At 45.3% G+C, this 6,581-nt stretch overlaps 1 non-coding gene across 1 annotated transcript; it reads left to right on the forward strand.

Moving 5' to 3' along the window:
- The first annotated feature begins 6,227 nt into the window (after positions 1 to 6,227).
- On the forward strand, positions 6,228 to 6,298 carry TRNAG-GCC. The gene has a single exon. It is a non-coding gene; the product is annotated as a tRNA-Gly (tRNA).
- Positions 6,299 to 6,581: the final 283 nt, after the last annotated feature.

Raw genomic sequence — 6,581 nt, forward strand, 5'->3', positions numbered from 1 at the left:
AGAGGTGGACTATTCCGTCTTTCTGCAGCAAGTGAGGGGAAAAAACTGTTAGAACCAGATTTTAGTTACCCCCTGCATAGGGGAGACAGTAAGGACCAAGTCTTGGTCTGAGACTTTGTCATATTTCCAGTCTGAGCTCCTTCAGCCTCAGCTGGAGGAAGAAGCAGAAAACTACAGACAACCTCCAAAGTTCCAGGAAGAAAGTATCCCCTGAGAAATCATCTGAGAGATAAGTCCAGAGACCTAGGAGAAGCCATTCCTCCTCAGCTAGTCTGTCCCCACAAAGCAGAAGTTGTAGAAAAGCGCAGAACATTAGTTCCTGACACAATTATAGAGCTACCAAGCAGACAAATTATCCTGCAAGCTTACATTTAAAGTGCAGAAGTATTTATTTCAGCCAATGATTGCTAAAATCTGCTGGGATCAGAGACCAAAGCTGTATACTGCTTGGATACAAGTTATCTTCAGTAAAGAAACATTTGAACTTCATCTAAACATCTGGGCATCATTTCTGCTGGGAAATTCCTCTATTACTCCTACTATCACTACACTCAAATTTATTGCAAGTGAGCCAGGAGCCAGGAGTCCAGCCATACCCAGGTAGGAGACACCGTTGACACAATTATCACCACCCTCTAGAGACATTATAAGCCATTACACCACTCTGGCATTCCTAATCTGCAATTGGCATCATGACAAATACAGAACTTTAACAACCTGTTTCCTGGCCATTGCATAAAGTGACGTCAGTGAACAGGATTTACCTTTGTGCCTATAATACAGGCTATATTAATCACCAAACCCCCAGAAAAAGAGACTTTTATTGCATGTACTTACTGCTGAAGAGTGTGGGTTTGCATCCTCTGCAGGACAGTCGCAGAGCAGGGGTTAATCGGCCATCTTAGATATCTCCACCCAGCAGAGGGGAGTGAACCAAACACAGCCTGCCTCCACAGAGAAAGCATTCCTACAGTAGCAGGAACTGAAGTGCTGTATACAAGTTCCCAGGAGGACAGAGAAATCGTTGCCCATACAGGAAATGAAGTGGCGGCCATCTTGAAAACGGGAAAATGCAGTCTTTTCTGCATTGGATGTTGGAAAAACATCAACTGTGGATCTGAGTGAGTACTACTGTGAAAATAACCTTGCTAAAGACTGTTGAGGATTATAATCTGTCTGCCAGAGCGCCATACTCCCCGAACTTGAGGAGTTACAGCGACTCTTAAAGGAGCCATGCACCAATTCTGCTGCGGTCGCCCATAGCAACCTGCATCTAAATGCATTGTAGCCAATACTGATCCCTCTAATCTGGTACTGGGTATCAAGGGCCAGTTCTTACAACGAGGATAGCACCCACTTAGACCGTAGCGAACCACCAGCAGCAGCGGCAGCCACCTGCATCTTGCCTTTTACTATGCCATACTATTTTGGGACACCCTGGCTCCCAAGTTACTCAGGAGAACCCCATTCACTCTGGGAATTCCGTGATAAAATGCTAGCCACGTTTAAGCTATATCCTGTATCGCAGGATCAGAAAGTGGAAATCCTGATTGGTAATTTACAGGGATCTGCACTCCGGGAGGTCAAGTCCTGGCCCCGGCCAGAGCGGAAAATCGCTGAACAGATACTAGACCGACTTAGTACCTTTGAGACTAGGACCGCCTCTGAGCCCAAAATGCGCTTCTTTGGAAAGCGGCAGCAGTCAAAGGAGACCTTGAGAGACTTTGCCCTGTCTCTGTAGTAAGCCCTGCGGGCTGTTATCCACGTTGATCCCCTTGAAGCTGACGGAAAAGATCAAATCCTCAGGGAACAGTTTATTGAAGGTGTCCTTGACAAATCGCTTAAACGTCAGCTGAAGATGTCGTCAGCTCAGCAACCAGATCCCCCCTTAATTGGATTTTAAGGAAATTTTTATCGGCATTCTAGGGGAAAGTCACCAAGTTGAACCCCCTGAAAACAAGAGGGCAGCACTATGCCTGATACTCAAAGCCAAATAGCTGAGCATGGGGCTAAGGCACCGCTCAAGTCTCCCTCTTAGCTGAGAATATGGAGAGGATGAGGAAACAGTTAGAGCGACTTGAACATCAACCCAAGGTGGCGAAAGGGACTTCTGAAACCAGAGACCGTCCTACACCCGGTCCACAAGCGGTCGGCGCCAGCCAATCAGTCGGTTGTCTGACCCCAGTTATCAAAACGTATGGACACACTAAAAAGGACTGCCGTCAGTTAAACCAGTATACCCTGAGGTCAAGGACCACCCCTCTGGAGGAAGAATACTAGGTCCCAAAGATCCAGCCTTTATGCCTAGATATATGGGTGCCCGCCCCGTGGTTGAAGTTGACATCAACGAAGTGAAGTTTCCTGCTTTAATCGATACCAGATCTCAAGTAACTACCATCCCCCAAGCAGCATTTGACACATGCCGAAACGGAGCCCAGCTAACGCAACCTCCTGAGTCTAGGCTCCACATCATAGCTACCAATGGCAAACTGGTGACTATACTAGGTTATTGGGAACCTTCATTACAGATTGAAGATATCGAACGCCCATGCTAAGGGGTAGTCATGATTCAGGTCCCGGAAAATGACCATTGCCCTGTGGCCCTGGGGATGAATGTACTCTGCAACTGTTACCCTGAAGTGCTGAAAGCCTTGAAGAAAACCCTACTGACTGCACTCCGTGCAACTCAATGTGTTATAAACCAGACCATTCAAGTGCTAGCCGCCCAACAGAAATTCAGCAATCAACAGGGTGAAATCTGCCTTGTCTGCATCAAGGATGCTCAGCCTATCAAACTCCATCCTGGAGCAGAGACTCTGATATGGTGCAAGGCTTGCATCAGTATCCAAGGTCAGGATTATCAGGCCCTTGTGGAACCACTACATCTTATGGAATCACCATGGTAAAAGATCATGTGACATACCATGTGATGACCGGAGTGACGTCATCAAAGGTCCTTAACCGGTATTTAATGCAGCAGCTCACCCCAGGTCCTGTTCAGCGCAGAGGAGACACAAGGAGATGCCGGCTTCGCGATCAAGTGGACTGAGGTGAGTTAAAAATTTATTTATTTTTTTAACCCCTCTAGCGCTGTTTTACTATGCATTCTGTATTCAGAATGCTATTATTTTCCCTTATAACCATGTTATAAGGGAAAATAATACAATCTTCAGAACAACAATCCCAAGCCCGAACTTCTGTGAAGAAGTTCGGGTTTGGGTACCAAACATGCGCGGGAGTGCAACGCATGACAATGTTTTGCACTCGCGTGGAAAAATCGCGCATTTTCCCGCAACGCACCCGGCTCTTATCCGGGCAAAAAAACTGACGCCCGTGTGAAAGAGGCCTTAGTAGCCACAATATCCTTGCCTGTGAAGCCATTTTTATGCAACGCAATGATGGCTGCACGCGTTTCTTTGCAGGTCACCATGGTTAACAATGGAAGAACAATGATTTCAAGCATCACCCTCCTTTTAACAGGTCAAGTCTGCCATTTTAACCCAATCAGCCTGACATAATGATCTCCAGCCTTGTGCTTGTCAACATTCTCACCTGAGTTAACAAGACGATTACTGAAATGATTTCAGCAGGTCCTTTAATGACAGCAATGAAATGCAGTGGAAAGGTTTTTTTGAGATTAAGTTAATTTTCATAACATTCTGGAGTATATGCAAATTGCTATTATAAAAACTTAAGCAGCAACTTTTCCCATTTCCAATATTTATGTAATTCTCAAAACTTTTGGCCACGACTGTAGAATAAAGTGACAGTGCATGATTATAATGATAAGAATAGTACCATGATTGTTATTGTGTATAACACAAGAGGGGGGGAGGGGAAGGGGAGGGAAGGGAGAAAAGGGGAGGAAGGGGGAGTGAATATAGTGAATGAAAAAATATATGTATATATATATATAAATATACATGAATAAAAAATATAAAAATATGGTGCCACATATAAATGAAAAGACACTCACAATCATCATACTTGTAATAGGAAAAATGACTAAATGAGAAGTGTCGAAAAATGAAATCCCATAATATGAAAAACAGCTCCAAAAAAGGAAAAGAAGCTCAATAGCAGAAGGAACAAACAAAAGAGAAATCCATATTGCGCAGACATCAGATAAGTAAATAGGAAAGAGAACGTTAGTAAATAAAAATAATAATACAAAATTAAAAATAATTAAAAGTAATAGCTGAGATTCACAGGGGTGGTGTCACAACTGAGAGTAAGGGAAACTCTCAGCCGTGCAATGTAAGAGGATGGCTGGTAGCTGCTAGGCCAGGACCACAGGATCAGGGAGCAGGTCATCTCCTATCGCATCCCTAATTCTGACCCTGACTCCTAACCGCATGAGCCAGCCCAGATGGTAGGAGGGCTCATTCACCGTAACCTCGGGTCCCTACTAGCCCTCAGGGATCCCTGGACTAGGGGCAGGGTAAGACGACCTGTTCCTCCAAGAAACGGACGAACAGGAGTCTCACTGGCCAAGCTGCAAGGAAGGGGAACATATACAGACATATACACTAGTTCCAAACCTACCTGCCACAGCCTCGCTGACTTGAACCCATGCACCAGTACTGCTGTCCACACAAACACCAAGGAACAGCACACCACAAAACACACAGGTAACCAGGACATCCATAGCTGCAATAAACATGGAAAGGATAACAACATCAACTTAACAACATGCGTAACTTTTTATGACCACAAGGGTGGCCCTCACTGGACAGATGGTAAATGAACCAGGAGGATGACTCCAGCATAAACATGGCAGTAGTACCCCACAGACTTCTGGCTTCCAGCAGGAGCTAAATAGCCCAAGCAGCCAAACCCACACACACACACCAGAAAAGGAGTTAACCCTTTCATCACCAAAGAAGGTAAGTGTCACTTAAAGGAGAAGTGTATACAGAACAAACTCCCGAAAAACCAAACATAGAAAGTGAACACTAAAACTCACACGTTGCCAGAGGCAACCCCATGCCGTGACAGCGAACCGCCTAGCCACCAGCTCCAGCTGCTACATTGCCAACAACCATATGTTGCCAACGGCAACCACACGTGAGGCAACAAATCCAGAGCCCTCATCTGTGGTTGACAACAAAGAACAAACCGCTGACAACTGCATGCAACCAAAGAGTCACGACCATAACCATAGTTGTGACAGGTGGACCACCCCTGTGAATCTCAGCTATTATTAAAAAAAAAAAAAATTATTTTTAATTTTATATTATTATTCCCTTCCCTCCCCTTCCCCTCCCCCTCCCCCCTCTTGTGTTATACACAATAACAATCATGGTACTATTCTTATCATTATAATCATGCACTGTCACTTTATTCTACACTTCCCGCCCCTCATCCCCCTCCCCCTTTTTACCTCCCTCCCCCCCCTTTTTTTTTGTTATATAGAATAATAATTATGGTATTTATTTTATCATCCAGTTACAGGAAAAATTAGAAGTCCAAATTGTCATTTAGGCCCCTGGGACGTAAAGTCTCAAGAGTCCAAATCCAGCTGCTCTCCTTTTGAGCTAGCCTCTTGGATATATTGCCTGCGCGTAAATCGACCTGGACACAATCGATCCCTCTAACCTTTAGAAGTCTGGGATTGCATGAGTGGAACTCCTTAAAGTGTCTAGCAATAGGTTTGGGTACTTCACCCTCTTTTATTTCTTGTGCATTGAGAATATCTTTTACATGTTCGCGTACGCGAATTTTCAATTTGCGCGTTGTCAGGCCCACGTATATTTTGGGACATGGGCATGATGCATAGTACACTACCCTGGAGCTTGAACATGTGAGAGAGTGATAGGGAGCAGGGGTAGCGCCATCCTGGGTACATTTTTCAGGTGAGCCTCTGCTCTTACTATTACCTCCACGGCATTTTGGATTCAGTGCCTTACTACACCTGGTCTCTATTGTTGGTTTGTTGTTTATTCTCGTTATTGCATTTGCTAAACATACCTTGCTTTACTGCCGTGCGGGTCTGCTTGCTGACCATTGACTCACCTGTGCACTTTAGCCTTTACACTGCTTTTGGTTCATAGGTTAGTCATTGTACCTAGTATTTTTCTCTGATTCATACATATATGTTGTACTACTGACCTGTGTGCTATCCCAGAAAGGCGCTCTTTCTCTGAGAGAAGTTCTGGTTCGAAAACACCAGTTCTCTGGCCCTGAGTCCGAGCAGAGCGTTTGGCAGCCAAAGCAGCCCCGTCCTGGCATTGGTGGTTCAGTGGTAGAATTCTCGCCTGCCACGCGGGAGGCCCGGGTTCGATTCCCGGCCAATGCAGAGCAGTCTCTTTTATTTGTTTGGTCCCCCTCACCCACTGCCTGGAAAAAGGGCAGCTTTTGGTTCTCCTCCTCTTTGGCCGGAATGGCTACTTTTGGCTCGGTTTTGGTAGCGAGGCTCCAGTGTTTGGTGGAGTGATGCATGTAAGCTTAGCTAAGGCTACTTTCACACTAGTGCTTGATCGGATCCGTTCTGAACGGATCCGATCATACTAATGCAGACGGAGGCTCCGTTCAGTACGGATCCGTCTGCATTAATAACTTAGAAAAATTTCTAAGTGCGC

This window comes from Bufo gargarizans, chromosome 6, assembly GCF_014858855.1.
Source record: "Bufo gargarizans isolate SCDJY-AF-19 chromosome 6, ASM1485885v1, whole genome shotgun sequence".
Lineage (NCBI taxonomy): Eukaryota > Metazoa > Chordata > Amphibia > Anura > Bufonidae > Bufo > Bufo gargarizans.